Below are 25,178 nucleotides of genomic sequence, written 5' to 3' on the forward strand. Positions count from 1 at the left end.
TACACCGACCGAGTAGGTCGCACCCATCGTCAAAATCTAAACTAACTGGGGATCTATTTTAAAGTTTATTTATGTTATTTCTGTGTCAAATTTGTTGTCTGTTAGGTGACGATAAATATATCCATATTTACAGTTAATTATCCACCTTTTCCTTACTTTTATTAAAAGAAAAATGAAAAATTCATATCGATTTACTTAGACTACTACCGATTCATAAAGGTGGTGTCCGGCCAACCCTAAAATAAAAAAAAAAGACGTAGAACGTAAACGTTCGCAGTGCATTTGTTTTCCTTTGTGATTTCGATGTGCAAGACATTTTACGTTGTATTGCTGTTGTGAGTGACAGATGTCAAATAACGCAAATAACGATGAACACAGTATAACATACATCAGTTTTCTTGCCGAAACGCGTGTTACTTTCGTGGTCGACATCTAGCGTCAAGTTTGGTAAGAAAATGTATGGAGTTAGCGCTCTATCCTTACTTATGTCTCTGTGGTCCTGTGATATTACTTTTTATTCTTCCTCGTGTTGTTCCGGCATGTTACCACGGCTCATGGCAGCCTGGGGTCCGCTTGACAACTAATCCCGAGAATTGGCGTGATACTATTTTTTACGAAAGGACTGTCATCTGACCTTCCAAGTTCCAACCCAGAGGGTAAACTAGGATTAGTCCGGTTTCCTCACGATGTTTTCCTTCACTGAAAAGCGACTGGCAAATATCAAATGATATTTCGTACATAAGTTTCGAAAAACTCATTGGTACGAGCCAGGGTTCGAACCCGCGACCTCCAGATTGAAAGTTGCACGCTCTTACCGCTAGGCCACCAGCGCTCCACTTGTATCGTAATACATATATTATTAAATACAGTCAACATCCCTATGCACACGTCACGCGACACATCGTTCGCTATTGTTAGGCGTGGCTCACTCCGCGATTTCGTCGCTTTGCTACAGGTAGGTGGCAATTTTGGTGGCTAGCCATAAGCCGCGCGTGGCGCTGTCGCCACCTAGCGGCCAAATCTGTGCTGATCGTTTTGTTAGCGAGTGAGTCTTCTGTACCTAGTACTATTATTACATTTTTACATTTTGTGTGCACAGTCATCGAAGCACGGCCCTACTCTGGACGAGTTGTACGCGCCGCGGGACCAGAGCACGCAGACAGACGCACACACACAGGACAGACATCAGGTATACAACTCCTTAAAGCTGGCCATACACACTAGGGTATGCCTGCGCAGTTTTACCTGTGCAGTTAAACTGCACAGGTAACACACACGGCAGCGGTAAACCTGCACAAACTCTCAGTTGTGTAGCCATGGCACCGTCGTCAGCTGTGCTTGATGTTGACGGAGCACTTTGAAAGGAATTAAAAATATATCCTGAATATTACTGAATCTATCTAAGAATAAACTGAAATAATATAATTTGTTCTTATACTGTCTAAGGATGTTAAATAAACTCTATATTAAAAAGCAGGACACTATTATGAGAACCGCTATAACTCCAAATGAGAAATTAACAGTACCATTGCGATTCCTTGCTACTGGAAGGTCATACGGATGTCTTATGAGACATTTTTATGCAATCGCAATCTACGAGTATTTGCGGACTACAATCTCCGCGATCAACTGAGACCTGCGCAGGCGAACGCCACACACGCTCAGTTTTACCTGAGTTCAAGAGCGCACGGGTAAAAAATATGTATTTTCATATTTGCACAGGTCAACTGTGCAGTCGTAGAAAACTGCACAGTCGAATGCCACAGGCGCTCCGTTTTAACTGCGCAGTTGAACTGTACAGGTAAAACCCTAGTGTGTATGGCCAGCTTAATAGGGAGTATTACTGCAATGTTCTGCCGCCAGAGTGCAGCACTAATTTGTTTAGAGTTCATTTTTTTAGCATTAGAAAGAAGGTAAGCAATCTTGACGTGTCTTTTAATCGAAAAACGCTTTTTAAAAATCAGTAACTATTACTTATGAAAGCAAAAGAATATAAATAATCGTATAATGATTCATAATTGTTACATATTTTGCCTTGACTTATTTTTGAATAGTGTTTTTCAATAAAAAGGGACGTCAAGATTGTTTACCTTTTTTCTAATGCTAAAAAAACGAACTATAGTAAACCACAGAGTACCTTAAACAGTTTTTTGACAAGTTTTCACTATTACATTGATGCATCAAGACGGTTTACAGGTGGCCTACCGCGAAACGCGAAAATCGAAATTTCTTTATCTCCCTCTCTATCGATCGAAGGCAAGAATGATAGAGAAGCAGACCGAACTTCCGACTGTCGTGTTTCACGGTAGGCCATGTGATTGGCCTAGTGACGCCCTCTACGCAGAGTTTGCGTAATATTCCCTATTAAGTTAGTACGAGGGTCGCACTGAAATATTCGGGAATGGGACACTTAGAAATAACATAATAGAAAGAGGCATATAATTTATAAAAATGTAACTCTTTATAAAACTTTTAAGGTATATTCCATTTGGTTGTCATTTGTATTTAAGAATTACTGGCAATTTGAAAATTGTATGTCGAACATTATTTGAATTTTTGACCAAGTGATTTTTCGGATCATATTTTTAAACGGTTTTCAATATGCCCTCAGCGAACAAATAAAAGTTACAAAGGGCTTCTCTTATTTTTTTATGAACTAGAGTTCATCGTACGCTCGTTTGCAGTTAAAATTAAATATGAAAGTCACTTTCATTTTATCCCATGGGTGATCTTAAAGAAGCATGTCATTCCAAAGCGACGTCAAAAATTAAAATCGCATTTGTGCTGTTAATTAAAAAGACTGCCAAAAAAGTTGCATGTCGGCAGATTTCGACATTCCTAAATATTCATATGACAACAGTAAAAAAATCTTTTATATACATATATATGTAAAAAAAACTTCAATTCCGTTGGCTACTCCACGAATTTCATACAAAACCACTAAGGCCCCAAAATCGCCATACAAAAAGGACTTTGGGATTATGAGCCGTGTGCATTACAGAATGATTACTTTCAAAAGAAAATTTATATGCGTGGTCAGTTTGAGTTTAAGTATGCATTAAAATAAAGATTGACTGTCTAGATGCGACAGTTTTCTCTATTCCCGACATTTTCAGTGCAACCCTCGTATGAACCAGGTTTAACCTTTAGGGCCAGCCCAACCTAGCGTCTCCCGCGCGTCGGAAGCTATGAATAGATCCTTTGTTAAATGAGACCTACTAAAGTTCGTTTTTTTTAGCATTAGAAAGAACTTGCAAGAAGGTAAGCGATCTTGACATGTCTTTTAATTGAAAAACGCTTTTTAAAAATCGGAAACTATTACTTATGAAAGCAGAAGAATATAAATGACCGTATTAGATTCATAATTGTTACATATTTGACTTAATTTATTTTTAAAATGTGTTTTTTAATTAAAAGACACATCAAGATTGTTTACCTTATTTCTAATGCTAAAAAAAAAACGAACTATAGTGATGTACCGACTATTGATTTGGCCGACTAGCCGACTAATCGGCGCTCGGATAGCCGATTAGTCGGTCGGCTAATCGGCCAGATCATTAGTTTGTCCAAGTTCGGTTCAAATGCACTTAAAAACAACCGTTTTACCCCTTTCGTCACGCTATTCATCACATTCTATCGCTACTAAGGCCATCATCAGGGTATGGGTTTCATACGATAACCGGTCAATCGGATATGAGAAAGCAACCACACGGTCAATACTTTAACAACAGTTTTCGTAAGCACTATACGAATTAACTATCTGGGAGTTATATTATATAAATGATAATCAGGAATACTTAATTAGTACTTACTTAGTACACAGCCGGGGGACAACTAAGGAGCAAGCCGCGCGGTGGGCATTCCGTATAGCGCGGGGAATGCTGACCACGTAATCTGTCCCTATAAGCACCCTAGATAGGACTTTGGGTGAATAATGTAGGTGAAAAGCTTATGGTAAATATTTGCAGTTTATTTATTTTTGCCCCGTTTTTCTGTTACAAGTGACAAGTGCCGACTAATCGGCCATTTTTGCCGACTAATCGCCGACTACAAATGAGGCCGGATAGTCGGCTATCCCGACTAGTCGGTGACTAGTCGGTACATCCCTAATACCTACATATTATTTTCCATTTTGGTCCAGGTGCACGGCTGTCCAGTGCTTTAGGATCTTATTGTTCGGATTGACAGTAAACAGCGCCATACGTTTGCCCAGACCGAAGCTATACGACACAAATTCAGGTACTTTTACTTTAGTCCGCAACTTACAACTATGGTCCAAATCAAAGACATATGTAACTTCATATAAGATGAATAAAGTCTAAGGAAAAAAACGTCGGACATCAAGAAAAAGTCATTCTCGGATAGATGCCGCACCTTTGGCATATGCTCGGCTAGATGGCGTGACGACACCGTTTCATATTTATCAATTTTAACACATAGATATCAGTGAATGAACATGGATCAAAATGATATAAAAATAATAAAATCATTTATCCATATATATACATTTCCTTGATAATTTAATACGTTTTCATTTTGAGTTTTAGTCGTGTGTCGATAGATGACAGTAAATTTACTGTGATTACAAAATTTACTATGACAGGACCCCTCTATACTATCCTTTTTGGTCCAAATTCAAACAGTAAAATTGTATAAGTGTAGTACCCAAACTCGTCAAGAGATGGCGCCACCTCCGAGATAGAACTCGCTAACGATGTGTCGACGTAGAATCATGACCTCGGAGAGTCAAAATTTTTTTTATATACGATGCACACGTCAGCTGATGCTGTCAGTCGCTTCCACTGCGGCCCCTAAACCTGGCTCCGCTCAAATGGTAACAAAGCCAGTGGGAGGTAACGGCCGGTAGCGATAAAGCTGACCCGTGCCCAGTCGTCCGCACAATGACGACGGATGATCCCCACGAGAATGGGGGGTCTAATAGAAGACAGTCTCCGAAGCAGGAATGCTGAGAGACTCCTCACACCCTCCCAAAAGAGGGTGTCGAAATAAACAAAACGACGGAGCGGATTAGTGCTAGCAAAGACATGTATCTTCGGATAAGATGAATAAAGTCTAAGGAAAAAACCATTCTCGGATAGATGGCGCACACACCTTTGGCCTATGCTCGGCTAGATGGCGTTGACGACACCGTTTGATTTTTAACACATATCAGTGAATGAACATGGGTCAGTATGGAACAATAAAAATTAAAAATCATTTATCCGTAAACATATTTTGATTAATTTATACATTTTCAATTTTATTTTAAGTTTTAATCGTTTATCGATAGATGGCAGTAAATGTACCGTGACTACAAAATTTACTTTGGCAATAGCCCTCTACCTATACTATCTATTGTCTTTGGTGCTAGGTTGGCTGCATTCAAGCTATTCAACACCTATCAAACCTCAAAAAACCCAAGTCAATTTTTGCGCTTTTGAATTTGGAACTGTCTTTTATTTCTATAAGGGCCACTTGCACCATTCACTAACCCGGGGTTAACCGGTTAAACCTGGAGTTATCATGGTTGTCAGTACAATTTCACAGTGGGTTAACGGTTTAACCGCTGAACCCCGGGTTAGTAGGATGGTGCAAGAGGCGCTCAGAGTTCAAAACTCGAATTTAATTTGTACTTGTACAAGAATGCGGGGACTTACGGTTAATCATGCGAACTATTATGTCTGTAAGGAATGCAAATCGGTTATTTTTCGTATGGAAATAACCGCGGTTTCGGTTAAAAACCGATTATTTCCATACAAAAAATAACCGATTTGCATTCCCTTTGTCAACGGTGCGGTGTCTCTGTCGAGACGCCTGCTGAGGTCACAGTAGTTTTAGACACAAATATCTTTGGCCTTTCCCCGACTATAGTTCGTTTTTTTTAGCATTAGAAAGAACTTCGCAGAAGTAAGCTTGTGGTTCCAAATCCGGCACTTTTAGCGGTAATAATTTGAAGTAAATTATATGTATTGACCATGCTACATTAGATAATTCAATAATTATTAACAATTAAAGAGCCTGATAAAAACTGCACGCTTGCTTCTGTGGAGTTCTTTCTAATGCTAATAAAAACGAACTATAGATGGCAATACTTTTTGTCATTTAACACATATCAATGAAAAATAAGTTTACAGTACAGTCAGCAGCAGATATACCTGAGCGGGCAAGGTGTCCAAGAAAACATATACACTTCAATCGTCACAAAAATAAGGACATCTAAGATGTCATTTTCATGTAGGCTTTCAGTTCGTCACAAATACCTTAACTTCGGAGTTTTTCTTTAACACATACACCCTTATTTAATCACAATGACAATAACGGTTAAAAAGTCAGTGGTAACTAAGCAATCAAATTCAAGCTGCTGTCATTAATACCTATACGCACTGCCAATCACGTACGTCAGCAGCCAGGGTGCCACCAGTTGCTAAGCAGTTGTTATTTTAATGGTAACTAAGCATCAAAATTTTATCTGTTTAACTTTAAAATAAATACTCTAGCACTACGACTTGACACCTCCTTTCTTAAAGAAGTATTTTATCATTAAGTGTCAAACTTATACAATAAATAAGTAGGTTCTACTAGAATGATCGGTTTTTTTTATTTTAACTGTCATATGCGGCTGTTCTTCCAAACCGTTGATCATATTATATACCTATGTTAATATATTTATTTAGCCCACTTATTGTAGTAAAATATACTATACAGGGTGGCCCATTTAGATCGGCCAGTATGGGAAAATCTGATACTATAAGATATACACCGATCTCTTCTTAGGAATCATGTCATCGATTTTAGTAACACGAAAAACTGCATACATACATTAAAAAAAATGTGTACTCAGCTCGGGAATCGAACCCCGAACGTTTTGAAAAATAAAACTAAGACTATTTCTATTTAGATATCGATTGTGTAGGTCTTAAACAATAAATGTTACTATGAAACATGAATAACATGATGTCTGAAATTAATAAAATGCATTGTTTTCATATCCTTTAATTTAATTTAGTCAGTTTTCGAAGAGACCAGCATTTTTAGGGTTCCGTACCCAAAGGGTAAAACGGGACCCTATTACTAAGACTCTGCTGTCCGTCCGTCTGTCCATCCATCCGTCCGTCCGTCCGTCCGTCTGTGACCAGGCTGTATCTCAGGAACCGTGATAGCTAGACAGTTGAAATTTTCACAAATGATGTATTTCTGTTGCCGCTATTATAAGTAACAAGAAATACTAAAAACAGAATAAAATAAAGATTTAATTGGGGCTCCCATACAACAAACGTGATTTTTTAGTAGTAAATATCAAATGGCATTCCGCACAGGAGTAATCTAAGTAACGTCCACTGCGGGTTCAAACCTACAACGTCCTGATAGAAAGTCGTACATACGCTACATGTGACATTATCTTCAAAAATTATATAAACTAATGCGAAATTAACATAAAACCAGAAGACACAAATTAATAATAGAAATGAAACCCAAAAAAAAAAACAAAAAGCTGTAATCTCTAGGTGCGTACGACTGAGATTTGAACCCGCGGTCTTTGCTTTGAAAAGCAAACGCCTGTTACTGAGACCACGACGTGCCTTGACAATTGGCTCTAAATTCGGCTTCAGTTAGCTTTTGCTATGTGTCATTCGTCTTGACGATTCTGTTAAAAGAAATAGTTTGCAGTAAGTTGACCGAAAGGCTCCTGTCAAATGGTTGAAGGGCAAAACGTGAGATAGATGTATGTGATGACAAGACTGTACTGCTTTCGATGATTGTCAAAACGCTTTACCTGAAATTAGCATGGCTATCTTTCATTCAATATTCGACCATACTTGTATGTTTTAAAGTTTATTTTTCCATATTGTTCAGATATATTTGGCACGTTGACCGCTTAGATACCATTGGTTTTTTGACAGCTAAGGTATCAATGACTTGTTGTAAGTGTAGAAATTAATGAATTGAGCGCTCACAAGTAAATACTACCATGACAGTCAACAACTTTTTGACAGTTTAAACGTTTACCTCTCTTTGAGCACCTGGAGTGTATAGCGACTTCTGCTGCTGACTGTACATATGGTCCTATTTTCCCGCACTAGTGCGTAAAATAGCACTTTTCGTGCGATTTCAAAAGTTTAAAGGGCCATATGTACTGTAAAACGTTGTACGATACACTTGCGAATAGGTAATTCGCAACTCGTGTCGATTTAAAACACTCCCTTCGGTCGTGTTTTAATTTATCGCCACTCGTTTCGAATTTCCTCTTTTTCGCACTTGTATCGTAAATAACTATTTTGTAGTTTTACATGTATGTAAAATGTATAATTATTGGTGCAATAAAGAATATTTACTTAATTAAATGTACGGACTCCATAATTTACTTTGACAATATTCCTCTATTTCAAATTCTCTTTGTTTACGTAATTACGTATGTACCTAGTTAGTGTTGCAATAAATAAGCGGACTGAGATCATTATTAATTACGTTGTTTTCGTCTGTGCAGAGTAAACCTACATAAGATTTTCTCAAATTATGTTGAGTATATACACCGTGTTTTTATTGAATTCCGTTAACTTCGGGGTATGGTTAAGTACGTTTAAGAGAACTAAATGGCATAGTTAATTTAAAAAAAAAAATTTTTTGCTGTTTAATTTTAAAAATTAAGTTTAAAAAGTAATTAAATGTAGCATGTAGCGTTGTTGTAAGACGGGCATTACATTTAACACAACCAAACAATTGAAATCTGTGACATATCAATGTCATTTCGAACATCGATCGACCGAGATTGTACTTAAGTTTAGTAGCAAATGTATGAACTCATTCTAAACACTTATCAATATGTAAACCGGCCCTAAGGCAAGTGTACACGCTTGTAGAGGCCTTATAGGAAAAAAATAAAATATTGATTATCTCCGAAATGGAGTTAATTAGAATATCGGTGTCTTTGAGAAAGTTGCTTGATTTAAGCTCAGGAATGCACCCTTGAAATTAACGGAAATAAAAACAAAACAAAAGAAATAGCATTAGTATATCAAAGCTCCAAAATAAATGTAACGGATACAAATCATAAAGTCCCGTTAAGAATCAAACGTTAATAACTGGACCATAGTTGTAGTATAGGACTATAGTTACCTGAGTTTACGGTATCTATGGTTCGTTTATTAGCGTTAGAATGAAGGTAAGCGATCTTGACATGTCTTTTTATTAAAAATCACCATCGAAAACGAAATCGCAGCAAATATATTAGAATTTATTCCTTTATAAAACATAGTTTTACATGTCAATTACAGTATTTCATATTTACATCATTTAATCATCATCATCTATTTATTTAACCATAAATCATATACGATCTATTACATTCTTTTGCTTTCATAAGTGCCACTTGCACCATTCCACTAACCCGTGGTTAAGCAGTTAAACCATTAACTTAATGTCAAATTGTACTGGTAACCATGGTAACTCCAGGTTTAACCGATTAACCCCGGGTTGGTGGAATGGTGCAAGTGGGCCTAACCCCCTTATTCATAAACGTTTACTAAAGTTGACAAGCCGATAATAATCGTTTGTCCCTTTCCGACGTATTGGTATGATGGAAAGGGACAAACGATTATTATCGGCTTGTCAACTTTAGTAAACGTTTATGAATAGGTAATTTTTTAAAGCGTTTTTCAATATGTTTTAATAAAAAGACACGTCAAGATTGGTTACCTTCTTTCTAATGCTAAAGAAAACGAACTATACCATCGAGCTGATCTTATGATGGACACCGGAGGTGGTCATAGGAACTCCACCCCACACAAACTGAACACAAATACAACAACAACACAACACACAACAGCAACAACAGTTCCTATGAACTCTATGATAAAATAAAATAACCTCATTGTGTTTCGGTTTATTAGAATAGGGGTGTTTCCTCTACTTAAAATAAATTATTTCACACCTTGTACGAAATAAAGCACCATATAATTATTAGAAAAACATTCATAGCAATTATTTTTAAACACAATTTCTATTTAATAAATCGGATTGAAATATAAAAAGTAGGTGAGTTGACCGTGACGTCACTATACTCATTCCATATTAGCAAATCGTTTTGACAGTTCTGAAAAAGAAGCCGATTGGACTAGTAGGAAAGTAGCCTGTGTCGATGTAGTTAACTCTTGAAATAAAAGTACGTTCGGCGATAAAAATTGTATCAGCTGGGCTAGCACATGATTACCGCGACAGTATCTCGCCTCGAGATCTACCCATCCTTCTTTAATTAATACAGTCATAGTTCGTTTTTTTTTAGCATTATAAAGAACTTACAAGAAGGTAAGCGATCATGACATGTCTTTTAATTGAAAAACGCTTTTTAAAAATAATAAACTATTACTTATGAAAGCAGAAGAATATAAATTATCGTATTAGATTCATAATTGTTACATATTTGCCGTAACTTAATTTTAAAGTGTGTTTTTCAATTAAAAGACACATCAAGATTGTTTACCTTATTTCTAATGCTAAAAAAACTAACTACAGAAAAAGACGGGTAGTCTATCTCTCGGCGAGATACTGTCGCGCCAATCCTATGCTTGGCCTACAGAAATGAAATTTACGTCAATAAAACTTATACAACGTGTATATTTATCAACTGCCATTATATTTTTTCAGACAAACTCCGATGTTGGTGACAAATTGATTGACAAGGTGACAGCGAAGGACGTCGCACCAGAACAGGCGAGAACGGGCGACACAGTCAAAGTTACTGAGAAAATCAAGTCCAGTGATAAGGTAAGTTTTGTGTTGTTATGTTTGTGTGATCATTTGTTTTTCCCCGAATGTATAACAATATAAATAACTAAAATACGTAGATTTTTTATCGAATGAATGTTGCGCTAAGTTAAGTTTAGCAAGTTTTTTTAAAACTGTATTTTGGAAAGTACATATTAACACTGTATATACACCGTACAAGGCACAGCGTAAATTTTGTCCTGTGTTCGAATCCTGGTAGGGATATTTATTTGTATATTTATCACAGATCTTTGTTACTGAGTTGTGGATTTTTTCTACGTATACAGGCTGCTTCCTGCAACAGGAGCAATAAATTAAACTAAACATCAACATCAACATCAACATCAACATTTATTCAGCAAATAGGCCACAAGGGCACTTTTACACGTCAACATTGAATTTACATAAAAGCAAAAATAATAACATCAACAATTTTATAAAATAAAACTAACAATTCAATCTAACGTATTACAATTACTAAGAGATGTATATGGTCTCTTAATGTCGAATTACATACAAAATACAGATAAAAAAACACACACAAAAAAAATCTATAATATTTAGAGGTGTAAATGTCTCTAGGTGTCAGAACTATAAGATTATATAGTTTATCAAGTTATCCTTAGAGATGTATAAGGTCTCCAAGAGTCAATATCCTGTATAATTAATACATTCATTAAAAGAAAAGAAACATACGAGAACAGAATGAGGCGTCTCACTGTAATTAATTAATAAAAGTTACTAAGTATAATAAGCTCGTGTTAGCTTAACAGACCAGTCTCCACAAACAGCACCCGTTCACGAGTATGACGCGTATCTCAGCCATCGCCTCCCTCAACCTTCATTCGGGAAAGTGGCGACCCGATCAACAACGCCACCGTAAGCAAAGACTTTTAAGCGAGCATGACATGTTCAAGCTACCGGCCTATATTAATATTAAAATAGTAATAACATGTAGCTGTAAGACACGGCATTTTGTGCTCATATGTTACATAAAAAGACAGTAATATAGCTTCACATAATTACTAGCCTAAGTTGACTTAGAGATGTAAAGGTCTCTAAGTGTCAGAAACATTAAAAATATAGGTAAGTATGTACAATCAAAAATAAAAATCAAATAAATAAATATGTACTTAGAGATGTATAAGGTCTCCAAGTGTCCAAAACTAAAATTAAATTAAACAATATAATCAAGCGAGAACATCATTGTCTCATGTGTCAATTCTACTGTGTCAACACTAGCATATTTAATTCACAATGTAAAAAAAAACAATATTTATTTAATTCTTATTATACTAATGAAATCAAGCTACCGGCTTAAAAGCATCTCTATCGTTTATAAAATCATTTACAGTGTAGTACGCCTTACGTAACAAGGAGTGCTTAATGTGCGACTTAAATTTATGAAGTGGTAAATCCACTACATCAGTGGGGACTTTGTTATAAAAACGTGTACAGTTCCCGACGAAAGACGTACTAACCTTACGGAGGCGGTGGGCGGGCACAGCAAGTTTATGTTTGTTTCTAGTGTTATAGTTATGGATATCACTGTTAACCTTGAATTCGTGGATGTTTTTCCGAACATACATAATATTCTCTAGTATGTATTGAGATGCAACGGTAAGAATGTTAACTTCTTTGAATTTCTCTCTTAGGGATACTCGAGCGCCCAGTCCATAGATGGAACGTACAGCTCGTTTTTGCAGCACAAATATTGTCTGAATATCTGCCGCTTTTCCCCACAACAGAATTCCATAAGACATAACACTATGGAAGTAACTAAAGTATACCAGCCTGGCCGTCTCTACGTTTGTCAGCTGTTTGATTCTCCTCACTGCATAGGCTGCTGAACTAAGTTTTCCGGCTAGAGTGCCTATATGTGCATGCCATTGCAGTTTGGAGTCTAGAGTGACTCCCAGGAAAACAGTTCGGTCCTCAAATTCCAGCGTATCACCTTTTATTTTAATCTTGCTGTTATTTACCTGCTTGACGTTAGGTAGCGTAAACTTGATGCATTTGGTTTTCTTGGCGTTCAAAAGCAAATTGTTTGCCGTAAACCAGTTTACAATGGTAGATAGCGCGTCATTAATGCTCTCGAAGCTATTTTCCTTTCTGTCCACTTTAAATATAAGGGAAGTGTCATCTGCAAATAACACTATATCATGTCTATCTTGCACAACTTTTGGTAAGTCATTAATGTATACCAAGAACAGGAAGGGACCAAGAATTGAACCTTGAGGCACTCCGAGGGCTAAAGGTTGTACTCCTCAAACTGACCAACATTTGTTCAGCAACTTTAAAAAAATATGAATCCTTTAGACTTCCTCTTTTTCATACAAAATAAATATTGCCTTCAATGTACGCTGACATCAGTGTGTTTGACGTTACTTGTCACGCTTTTAACATAACAAAATTTGCAATACATTGCGTGTTAGAATAAACTTAAAAGTGTAATAAAAATCGAACCATGAGTTATTTTCAAAAGTTGCTGAACAAATGTTGGTCAGTTTGAGGAGTACAGCCTACAGTTTAATATATTGCTCCTGTTACAGAAAACACACTGTATTAAGTATTTATCTATATCTATTATGAATCTCGGCGGCGCTTAGAGCTTGACGCCAAGCGCGATAGAATAAAAGCCAGACCACCTGCGGCAATACCGTATAACTAGGTATGTTAACGGTGTGCTCACATGCCCGCAATGTTCGCGAACTTTTACTAACAAGATCGGCTACATCAGCCACTTGCGAGCACACCAGCGACAGCAACGGAGTTGACAGCAGTCGCCGTGGCCGAAGTCGGCCGTGGAGTTATTATTATTATTATATCTATTATACAGTAACCATACAGCACAAGCCTTATCAAGCTTACTGCAGGGACTAGGTAAACTTAATGTGTAAGATTTACCCCTATTATTTAATTGAATTATATTACGTAATTTCGGAAATCAGGTAATCCCGAAAATCGCTTATATTCCGTCGTGATAAGTGCCGCTTTCCGGAATTATGCGCCACTTTTTTCGTATGTTTCCTTTCGTAATTGGCCGAGTACACCTTATTTATTTATCTCCTAAATGGGTCACATAGATTTTACAGTTTTCAATAACTTGTACGCAGAGGCTATACATACGAATAAGTTTTTTGACATAATATTTGTATGTAAAAAGGATGAGGAACCCAAAGTAACGGAAAAAGTCGAATCGGACGAGTCGAGTAAAGAGTCAGAGTCACAAGAGGCTGCCGAGAGCGAACCGGCGAAGGAGGTACGGATAACCCTCGTAAACACTAACCCCCTTATTCATAAAACTTTACGGGCCTGTTTTAGTTAAACTATGTTTTCACCACACCAGCTCGGTAAGGCTTACTTTGCACTTCAAAAACTGATAGCAAAGTTGCATTTTATTCACATGTGAGGCAAAGTAATCAAATGCCATTTTTGAGTTGTTTTCTTATGTTTGCTGGTAGAATTGACGTTTAAATGATGATCTTGGATGATAAATATTTAATAACATTCATTTGGATTTGATTTGGTTTGATTTTGTTGATATTTGAATGTAAAAGTTTATTGACAAGGTAGATATTTTACATTTAACATTTGCTTTAGGTTGGAGTGGTGAAAAATTTTGTGTTTCACTCGGGGGCAAATTTTGTTTAACCCTCGTGCTTTGAAACCCTCGCAACGCTCAAGATTCCGTTTTTCGAACCGCTCACTACGCTCGTGGTTCAATTTTGGAATCTTTCGCTTGCTCGGGTATCAATATTAGCATCAGCGGTTAAACAACAACTTTGCCCCCTTGTACAACAAATAACTATTTATCCCTTTTCTACAAATGCATAAGTCAAAATGGCAGATAAGGACAAACGATTATTAGCTAATTGAGGCTTGTAGCGCGTTTATGAATAAAGGGAAAAGTCTATTTACAGGTATACTATAGGTATACATACATATAACTTTCATTAATCACTTCTAATTAAATACAATAAATTGATCAATAAAGGGGCCCACTGATTAACAGTCCGCCAGACGGTAATGGCCTGTCAGTTGGAACAAAATTTTGACAGTTCCGAACGACTGACAGGCCGATACCGTCCGGCGGACTGTTAATCAGTGGGCCCCTTTATAGGAAATCGTCGGGTGACAAGCAAAAGTCACTAAGTACATACTATCAAAAAATTAAAGTAACAATGCACTTTATTACACTTGTAACACGGTTCATTGTCCAATAATTTCGATGGTGTTAGTTAGTGACTTTTGCTTGTCACCCGACGAAATATCAAAAAATAGATAAGAAGTTTTAGAAAGAAACACGAATTCACATACATTAAGTACATGCTGCTCGGGCGCTTTCGCCCACACACACATACCATACATTGAGGCTTGCCTCAAGCGCCGCAAATAAGTCGCTCTGGGAAGCGGCTACATATTTGCGGCGTTTGGTGTCGAAACTTTGGGGCCGTGGTGGCCAAGTGCGCGTCGACTGTACAAAGACTTGTCGGCGCACCTAATAGAGGCTTCTGGTGACCAGTGGGCTGGCCACTATTTCGCCCAGCGTATTAGTATCGCCATACAGCAAGGAAATACGGCCAGGCTTCTGGGGACCTTGCCCGTTGACGGCGATCTGGGCCAAACTTTTTATCTGTAGGTTTTTTTTTGTACTTAAATAGTTACGTTTTTATTATGTTTGCCTATTTCTTTATGTTTATGAATAAATAATGAGCATTAGGTAATATCCTGGAGGTTGTTTCAGGGCATTCGGAAATTTCATTACGTGCATGACTTCCCCATATTCTAACAGCTAACATATGCAATATAACAAGGTGCGCATGCATTAGTTTTATTTTTGAGTAGCTGATTTAAATTAATATAGTTTTCCGCCAAAGTCTGCACCAACTTGGTCTGCAAAACTGTTAGAACATCATTTGACTTTGATTCTTATTATTTCACTGATGTGTTAACTTATTATATATTAATATTAACGCCGTCTACTCGACTATAGGTTAAAAGTATGGTGCAATCTTTACGAGCGAGGGCGCGCCATAACCTTCAGCCTCCTCTCGAGTAGATGTTCTAACAGTTTTAATCGTCTGTCGAAAGATGGCAGTAAATGTACTGTAGTTACATAATTTACCATGACAGTAACTCTCTATTTCATATTCTCTTTGGTCATATAAACAGATTAGGGCTCATCCATTAATTACATCACACGTTTAGGGGGAGGGAGGGGGTCAAGAAAATGTGACATATTGTGACATGGGGGAGGGGGGAGACACAAACTTTGTGACGTCACTTTAACTTCATCAGTAACCGAAAATTTATTTAAATTATTTTATTCGCTGTACATTTAAATAACAAGTTTTTAAAACGATAATCGTTTTTATTCGTTTAATTTTCTTTCCTAAGCAGTTTTGCGTTATAAAATTACAAAAATTACATCGTCATAAATATTTTGATAAAATATTAATAATACTTAGGTACTTACTTAATTCGATTTGGCGATTTCGTAGAAAAAATGTGACGTTACACTAGGGGGGGAGGGGTTTGCCAAATGTGACCAAGTGTGACAAAGGGGGGGGGGGGTCAAAAAACCTAGAAATTCGTGTGACGTAATTAATGGATGACCCCTTAGTAGGAAACTCATCGTTTTAGTACGAGTATGTTGGCATCTAAGTAGCTATTTCTATTTACTTAACAATAGACAATAGGATTAGCCGTCGGGCTCTATTAGAAACCTACAAACTATACTTACTAATATCACTGCAGTTTACTCTTGTCTAATTAGAACATTTATTTAGTTAAAAATTTCTCTGTAATACTTTACCATACATAAGTAAGTACAGTCAGCAGCAAAAGTTACTAAGCGGGCGAGGTGTTCAAAATTACCTTGACACGCTCTTATTCTCTTAACAATAAAGTGTCGATCTCATTTTGAACACCTCGCCCGCTTAGCAACTTCTGCTGCCGACTATAATGTGTCTTCGGTTACCGCGACATATAGGTAAATAGTTATTACAGTACATATGGTCCTACATTCCCGCACTAGTGTGGGAAACAGCACTTTCCGTGCGTATGTCAAAAGTTTAAAGGGCTATATTTACTGTGAAACGTTGTACGGTACACGTGCGAATAGGTATTTCGCAACTCCTGTCGATTTAAAACACTCCCTTCGGTCGTGTTTTAATTTATCACCGCTCGTTACGTTTTTCCTACTTTTCGCACTTGTATCGTAAATAACTAATTCATTTATCTAAAGTGATTAGGCATACCGAGTATGATAAATGTATTTTTAATTTATTATACTCGATATAATCCGTTAAAATTTTACCTAATGTAGTTAATTAATTTCTGTTTTTAAAATTTAATTTAATTTCATTTGCTATACCTTTCTCTCTCCCACAGGAACAAACAGAAGAGTCAGAGGGAGAAGAAACATCGAAAAGCAGATGGTGGCGCTACCTGTATCCGTTCTACTACTTCGTTTGAGCGTCAATTATATCTATACAGTGCAATTTTATACATAGTTCCGGTTTGTATGACGATATCCTGCCTATAGCGAATATTTAATGAATTTTTCCAATCAAGAGTAAAATGAAAATGTTGTTTGAAAATATTACTAGCAGTGATCGGACAAATCATCGTAAAACCATCAAGAATCATTTATATCTCAAAATAGGACAAGATTTATTAAAAACTCATATTATGTATAGCCTGACAAGTTCTTTTTTAGCCCTGATATAATGTCGCTACAAACAGCTTACATATAGCAACAATACGTGTACGTCATGAATAGTCGGGACAGTGTGTATTGGCATCGTGCAAGAGCGAGTGAGGTATACAATTATGTACATGTGAGTTGTAGAAGTATGTTTCCCAATCGAAACCCAATCGAAAGAGCATGTTTAGTTGATAATTAAGTATGAATAATTTACCTATCCGCCATAATTTGATTCTAAATATTCGACCTCCGTATATATATTTACCAGATTCAGTCACTCGTGGTGGTAATGGCTCATTCTTATTATAAATATTTTTGATTATAGCACTAAAGACGCCTTAAATGAGAAAAATAATAATTTAATAATTAATATTCATATTTAGTACAAAACTAACCAGTTTATTACAAACTCACTATGAAAATCAGTACCCGTCATGTCAACAAATAATTTCACAACATTGTTTAATGGAATGCTACTGAATCCCGTATCCTTTTTCTGTCGCAAGTATTTTAATGTATTTAAAATTATTTGTTTAGCATCGGTGTGAATTTTTTTGGGCATTTTGATTGCAAAATCTATTATTATCCTGAAATATTTACAATCATTTTCGATTTGTTTACATCGGTGACATTCAATGACTTTCAATGTCGGATGTCAAACAAAATAATTGCCATTAAAATAAATTAGTTCCATCGAAAATCCGCAACGTGGCGAGGGCTAAAAAGGAACTTGTTAGGCTTTACACAGTATCTTTATAAAAAATTTCCAGACTATACTCAAAACATGCAGATCAAAATTGTATCATGTTCCATACTATACCGGGTGTGGCCTGTAACATGAGCAAATAATTAAAACATAAATTGTACTCCTCAAACGGTGACACTTTTGTTCTACAACTTTTAAAAATTTTGAATTATTTAGACTCCCTATTTTTCGCTCGCTCGCTCGCCTAGACTCGCCATCGCCACGCCATATCATTATGATTGACGTTGCTTGTCACGCCTTAAACAAAACAAAATTTGCAATACATTGCGTCTTAGAATAAACTTTAACACTTTGACTACCGAGAACCCGCCTGGTAGGTACTCGTAATGTTTGCTCAGATGCCGGACAACCCGCCCAGCGGGTTGTTTTGTACGCGGATATAGACGACCGGTTTCTGGGGTAGTGCGCCGTTTTTTGCCCGGTTGCGAAAGTGTGAAAGTGTATTAAAAATCAAACCACAAGTTATTTTTGAAAGTCGCTGAACAAATGTTAGTCAGTATGAGGAGTACAGCCTACAGTTTAATTTTTTGCTCATATTACAGGCCACACCCGGTATTTATTATTGCGATAAATTGTCCGAACTCTGATTATTAGTAATGATTATTACTTAAAATGTTATTGTATACTTAAAGAAACTTACAAAATATTGAAATCAACCCAATAACCAATGAAAAATATAATTTCTAATAAGATTTTCATCAATAATCGCAGTAACGAACGGATCACCTCAAAAACATCTGACATTACGATATACAGGGTGTTACTGACCATCGGGCTTTAAATCCAGGGCTCGATTCTACTCGCTAAAATGAGCTACTTTTATTATGGCACCAACCCCGAAATCCCGAATTTTTGTTACATTTTCATACATTTTGGCTGATCAGATGTCGACGTTTTCTCTGGAAAAGCCAAAAAAATTTCCCCGTGTTTAGGGTTGGTCCCATATTAAAAGTAGCTCAGTTTAGCGAGTAAAATCAAGCCCTGGAATTAAAGCCCCATGGTCAGACACATACTGTATAGATTCTCTATGAATCGTATTGTTGGAATGACACTTTGACGTCACGTTTGTTTACATGATAAGACACGTAAGGATGAATACTTTAGTTGAAAATGAAATTATACATGTGTAGTATAGAAAATGTCCAGACTACGAAAATTATACACAATAGCTCCGTGACTTCGTTTGCGAAGAAATTAGGTATAGTTAAACCAAGTCTGCAGCGATTTCGATAGCCCACGCAGTGCAAGTGTTATTTATACGTAATGTGTATATTTCACAGAAGTTTGTTCGTTTAAAATAACACTTGCACTGCGTGGGCAGTCAAAATCGCTGCAGACTTTTCTTGGTCTAACTCTAGTATTTATAATAATTTCATATAAATCGGTTCAGCGTACTGATGTGCCGTTGGGAAGTTTCCAAAAAAACCAACAAACGTCTCTTTTCGGCCCAGTGGTTGACTGGTAGAGAATGCTTCAACCTTAAGTAATTAAGCCCACAATTTATACCTATTATTGTATGTGCAATAAAGTATACATAAATCAAAAATTGCGAAATTTCAACACGGGAAAAATATCGAAACCTTCTTACATACGGGAATCGAACTTTTCCTGAATTTCACGACATCATTTCCAACTTTTTGGAAACTTTGCAAATTGTACATGTAGTTCAGAGATATAAGCGTCAAGAGGCACAGACAGACAGACAGAGTTAACTACTTTCGTAGATATTGTTTGCATAATAAGAAAAAATGTGTATAATTTTCGTGGCCTTTCGGTTTTGTGTAAGACCTAGTGAGTATAAGAAGGTTTTAATGAATTTTAGTAAATTTTTAACCAAATTTTCTATAGCCATTCGTCGCCAAAGATTTTCATCAGTAACTAAAATATAAAAAAAAAATCGTTATAAGCTCATGCTTTTTTTTCGAATCGTCATCTATTGGCGGATAATGCCTATAGGCTTATAACTACGCTATTTTTGCTTTTATTTTTCGTGCAATAAAGTTATGGCTTAATTGAAAAATCATTGAGTTCCACAGACGTTGTCTTAAAAACTGTTACAACTAAATGAAAACCAAAAGAAATAAAATATGCATACAAAACTAGATTATATCTCATTTTTTAAAATATTTTTATAGCCGCCCATACTTCAAACCTTGCCAAGCAAAATGAAATTTTATTTTGTCAACATAAAGTTCAAATTAGAATGGAACAGTAGACCTTTTTATAGGTCTAGGGGCGGCTAGAGGTTAAATAACTAAACTGAATACATCTAAATTAACTATATTGAATGAACTACCCCGTCACATGCACACTTTTACACTACCTCAGACCACAAACCCTCAGGAATGGAGTACATTACAATACATATGTATTACTCTTGGAGCATTTAACAACTGGAGTCGCCTTTAATAGCTTACCCCTCTGCCGTAAACCTTGCACAATTGTGCAAACTTTTGTATAGACTGACATGGCTATTTGTGCGTTACGTACAAATCATGTAGAAATAGCAATACAGTTTTGTACTGAAAATGACAGCCATGACGTTTCCAGTTACTAGGTGCTCTAAGGCAGCGGTCGGCAACCTGCGGCCCGCGGGCCGCATGAGGCTCGTGAACCTGTCACTTGCGGCCCGAGTGCCGCCTTGGCTATTTTGTATGTAATAGTGACAAACGACCATGTGTCATAAAGTCATAAATATTAACAAAGTACGGCCCGCGTCACCTCCGTTAACTACTATTTGGCCCTTGGCTGCTAAAAGGTTGCTGACCGCTGCTCTAAGGTATTACTATAAAGTATATATTTGCTAGTTATATAAATTATAAAGCCATGCTATGAGAATAAACGTGTAGCAATACTGCTTTCAACGTAGTCAAGCAATACAATGCAAGTAGAAAAAATAGTTTAAGTAGATTAATAACTGCTTCACAGATTAGCAGAAAATGTCAATGTTATTGCAGAGACAAGCAAGCAACAACAAATATAATATTATCATTAAGTTGGAGGTGGCGCAACGCCATCTAGTAAGAATGTCGAGAATTAACATAATCATAATAAGCGCCACTAGCATTTTGCCACTTTGCCATTAAACCGGGATTATGCCCCTCTACCTCTTCCGCACTAGCGCTTTTTCAACGCGAGTTAAAATAGCGCTTGAAGTCGCCCGCACGCTAAATTCGATTTAACTACCAACGCTTAAAGTCGAAAATCTAACAACGCTTCCAAAAAGCGCCACCGCCATCGTGTGAATAAATACACTAATATCCATTTGTGTCATTCAAACGCGCGTTGAAAAAGCGCTCGTGCGAATGAGGCCTAACCGGTTAAACTGGTAACCCAGTGTCAAATTGTACCGGTAACCATGCATGCATGTTATTTGCGCGGCTACTGTAAAGTAAAGTAAAGTACACAGTACAAAGTACACATTCGTAAAGAGCCTCTCGCCGCCGGTACCGCTCCGATTCAATGCAAAACTAGACAAGGAAGAGCGAGACGAGAAGACGCGTCAAACATATGCATTGGCAAGCCGGGGCTAATTTGGCTTACATATTTCCTTTACAACTCTGCTTAAACGTCCGAAAACAGGCAAGCCGGTGGGAATCGGCTTTTATGGACGCGCCGCCACTGGTAGGTTACACACTAGTTCTCGGCCTGTTTCGGAGTCTCTCGACGAGTGTATACACTGTCCTCCTAAGCCGAATAGCGGTATCTCAAAAAGCAATGTATTTTCAGATAAAGAATGTGAGGTATGTGTTTGCATTATTTTTTTATTTGAAATACCGCGAATTGTTTGTAACAGCCCCCATTATATATAAGAAAACTAACAAACAAACGCACAAATATTAACAGAATAGACTTTCCACTACTGGACAACTCTCCCGTGTACAAGATAGTGACACCCTTTCAATTATTTTATAGTTTTATCCTAAGCAACTTTAGCATTTTATATTGTATTTAATTTTTGACCACTATAAACTATGAGCGAGCTATGGCAGATAATTAAAAAAACACAATAAATAATACCATTTTAGGTACACAATAAAATAAGCAAAATTAAACCTTTAGAATGGCCAAAGTCACGAGAAAGGAGGCATACTTGAAATACTGCATAGTTTTTTTTCCAACGTATTTTCATGGAAACTTACGAACGTGTCTTGCTATTTCATTCAGTCTCGGTACAAAAAGTACTGAGGTAGACAGAATTAGCATGATAAATACGAACGTTTCTAAGAGAATACGATGGAAAACAATTATGCACTAAATCTGTATATAGTCGCGGAAGCACATAAATATGAATTTTCATCGTCTAATGTCTAAAACGGACGTTTTACAGCGGAATCATGGTGTCCCTCTTTAACCTGACACGCTCTCTTTCTCTCGCTAGTATGCTTTAATTACTGCTTGAAGCAGTCGAACCGCTGACAGAAGGTTATGCGCCTTTCTAGTGACGAAAATAGTTAACAAAAAGTCAAACTAGATTTTAATGTTACATAGGTTTTGGTCATTAAATTTCAAATCGTGAAACTGTTATGTACATGAGAGCAAAGGTATTTTATGCTAGTTAAGTCTCAAGTAAGCGAAAGATAATCACAAGCGTAGCGAGTGATTCTTATCTGGAATCTTAAGCTTAGCGAGAAACTCTAAAGTATGGAGCAATATCTTTGGTCTCGTGTGACAGTTAATTATTGTTAACATTTATGTGAAGCTTTTTTGTCAATCTATACAAAAAAAAATTGAATGGCAATTATAAATTTATGTAATTTCCCTTTCACCGCCATACAGTATGCTAAGTGTCACTTACAGATAACTTATAAATAAGTTACTTTGACACCACCATGACTATTATAAGAGTATACTAAACGTCTGAAGACGTTTTTAGCGTTGAAAGGGTTAAAATGAATGCCTGCTATATTACTTTGTGCAAAAGTTTGTATACTATTTACAATACAATTGACAGTTATTTAGATGTAAATAATAATTGTTATTATTACAAATTAAGTATTATAGAGGCAATACATTATGCATGTTATTTGGATTAGGACGCGTCGTTGTGAAGAACTTGAAATGCATTTCATCATACAAAGTGACTTGTAATTCAATGAAATATTTTGCATTAGGTAGGTACCTATATTATTTATATCTGCTTGTATTTGCATTACACAAATGTATTATACGTATTTAGTTAGGTGCTATTAAATTGAACTAATTCATAAATAATTCAATTTAGGCTTGCCCGAAAAAAAAAATCACAAACTTATCTAGGTAGTTATAATTTGGTTTTGCTTATCTATTTATATATTTTTTCAATAAAGTAAAAAAAAAGTTGCATAGAATTAGACCAAGAAAAGTCTGCAGCGATTTTGATAGCCCACGCAGTGCAAGTTTTATTTATAATAATTTCATAGCTGCGTGGGCTATCGAAATCGCTGCAGACTTTTCTTGGCCTAACTCTAACAGTTGTGTTATAAAACTATCGACATGTTACCTACGTTAAGAACCAATAAATGGTGATGTCATTTATCTTGGCTTTAGCATTCAGAGTTTCGTGTTCAAAGCATTGAAATTATTTTAGGGTCGATTGCACAAATCTGTCTGTCACCGTTAAAGCGTTCGCTAAATTTTATTGTATGAGAGGTTTCATAGTTCACGGCCGACTGCCGTTGATCGGTCTGTCAAGTGTGGATTCTGCAACTGGCCCTTAGGCTAGGCACACAGTCAATTAAAAATCGGTTACGGTTTAACTACATTTAAGTGCAATAAATGCTTTAATTTTTTGAGGCAGCGAAGTTGTTACAAAACTATACGACGTACTTTGTGCCTAAGACGGTTCTTATTCTAGCCTACTTTCAAAATGTCATACTTTTATAAGTGTGTAAGTTCTATGCGTCCGTTTTCGCTAAAGCCGGGTCCAGACGGATGTAACGTGTAATGTAAGATTGCGTGTAATATAGCGCCGTCGACGTGTGGACGCACGTTAAGAATCGACAGGCGATGGATCCGGCACGAGTGCTGTAGTATGAAATGCTCGTAGTACCGTCCACACGCAGTATTCATGCATGTTACATTACACCAGGCGTGGCTCACTCCGCGATTTCGTCGCTTTGCTACAGGTAGCTAAAAGTACATCCGTTCCACACCAATTTTGGTGGCTAGCCATAAGTCGCGCGTGGCACTGTCGCCACCTAGCGACCATATCTGTGCTGATCGTAACAGACGCGTTTTGTTAGAGAGTGAGTTTTCTGTACCTATTACTGTTATTTATTCAGTGATTACACGATGGATTACACGTTACAGCTGTCTGGACCCGGCTTAATAGACAAAACTGCAAGTTGATATTAAAAATAAGAAAAATTAAATGAAATGACGATGCTATCTTAGTCGCAATTAAGTACTTCAGTTCATTAGATACTCGTACTTTGGGAAGTCACGAAATGCATTTCATGGTCCATGTTAAAAATTGCAAACAACTAAACTAAATATAAGATTTGTTAATAAATTTTATTTTGAACAACTTTTTGTGTTTTTTAGAGTTCCGTACTAATATTTGTTCCTGAGTCATGGGTGTTTTCTATGTATATAAGTATGTATTTATCTATATAAGTATGTTTATCGTCGCCTATCACCCATAGTACAAGCTTTGCTTAGTTTGGGGTTAGGTTGATCTGTGTAAGACGTCCACCAATATTTATTATTATTATTTTATTATTAAAGGGTAAACCGGGACCCTATTACTAAGACTTCGCTGTCCGTCCGTCCGTCCGTCTGTCTGTCACCAGGCTGTATCTCACGAATCGTGATAGCTAGACAGTTGAAATTTTCACAGATGATGTATTTCTGTTGCCGCTATAACAACAAATACTAAAAACAATAAAATAAAGATTTAAGTGGGGCTCCCATTGCTTTATGGTATGGAACCCTTCTTGCGCGAGTCCGACTCGCACT

The 25,178-nt window shown here is 36.8% G+C and overlaps 2 long non-coding RNA genes across 3 annotated transcripts; both read left to right on the plus strand.

The window, feature by feature from the left end:
• Positions 1-1,100: 1,100 nt before the first annotated feature.
• Positions 1,101-20,371, plus strand: LOC134676454 (uncharacterized). Of its 2 annotated transcripts, XR_010099922.1 has the most exons (5): positions 1,101-1,189; positions 10,642-10,761; positions 13,928-14,023; positions 15,509-15,578; positions 17,158-20,371. It is a non-coding gene; the product is annotated as an uncharacterized LOC134676454 (long non-coding RNA). The 2 variants fall into 2 exon arrangements; XR_010099921.1 differs by lacking the exon at positions 15,509-15,578.
• A 1,503-nt stretch (positions 20,372-21,874) lies between these two features.
• LOC134676154 (uncharacterized) lies at positions 21,875-24,747 on the plus strand. The gene is made up of 2 exons (XR_010099881.1): positions 21,875-23,743; positions 23,778-24,747. It is a non-coding gene; the product is annotated as an uncharacterized LOC134676154 (long non-coding RNA).
• The last annotated feature ends 431 nt before the right edge of the window (positions 24,748-25,178 follow it).

This window comes from Cydia fagiglandana, chromosome 24 (assembly GCF_963556715.1).
Source record: "Cydia fagiglandana chromosome 24, ilCydFagi1.1, whole genome shotgun sequence".
Lineage (NCBI taxonomy): Eukaryota > Metazoa > Arthropoda > Insecta > Lepidoptera > Tortricidae > Cydia > Cydia fagiglandana.